Genomic DNA, 1,013 nt, shown 5'->3' on the forward strand with positions numbered 1-1,013 from the left:
GAAGTCCACATGACCTTTTCTCCTTGATGACCAGGGTATTAAAGTAGAATAGCAGTCTTTGTGAAGACGACAGCCGCTGAGACGCACAGTCCTCTGATCTCTTTATGACTCTAAGAAAATCAGGGAAGCAGCTTTTCTGCACGCTTTCATGCGTCCAGTCTCCTAACTGATACACCCAGAGAAAGGTGCTGGTAACAAAATGAACCAAACGATGCCTGCCTTGAGACACTTGCACTTACAACTAGTGTTTACCAGTGATGCTTAGCTGCTGGAGGCTCTTTGGCCTGTAACAAACTGTACACGTGGATAGCACAGCAAAAGCCACCAGAAGTGCATGAGAGTCATACTTTCAATTAAATTAAAGTTCACAAATTTGTTTTTTTTTTCAGGTATATTTTCTTGGTTTTATTTTTACTGATTTTCCCCCCCAAAACAGTATAACTTGTGATTCCCACATCTCGGTTTTCATTAATGATTTAAAGAAAAACAGGAGAGGTCCTTATAGTGTAACTTGGTTAGACAGGTTCGATTAGATTATAGTTTGCTTTCTACAAACTGGCAGCAAGGCCCTGTTGTCAACGACAACACCTACGTAAGTCGTTGAACATGGAGAAGTCAAGATGGTGCCTACCTAGAGCCTTTATGTGCTAGAATCTTTACTACAGGAAAATACTTTGCATTCCATCAAAAGACAAACATAAGCACCAAGTCAGATGCAAAACCTTTATCTTCCATGGTGTATTAGCTGCTCGTATGCTAAGAAAACAGTAACACAAAGGCTGTGGTAACAACCAAACTCAGCATGTTTAAAGTTCTCTGTCTCATAATGATTTCAGGGCTTTTTATTTCTTAAATTTTATCTTATTTTAATTTTTATTATGTATATATTGTCTCTCTTTTTACTTCACAAGTCCTTTATATATATATATATACAAATATTTATATTAATTTCCCTATCTCTATCTATCTATCTATCTATCTATCTATCTATCTATCTATCTATCTATCTATCT

The sequence above is a fragment of the Grammomys surdaster genome, unplaced genomic scaffold, assembly GCF_004785775.1.
Source record: "Grammomys surdaster isolate TR1022 unplaced genomic scaffold, NIH_TR_1.0 237, whole genome shotgun sequence".
Taxonomy (NCBI): domain Eukaryota; kingdom Metazoa; phylum Chordata; class Mammalia; order Rodentia; family Muridae; genus Grammomys; species Grammomys surdaster.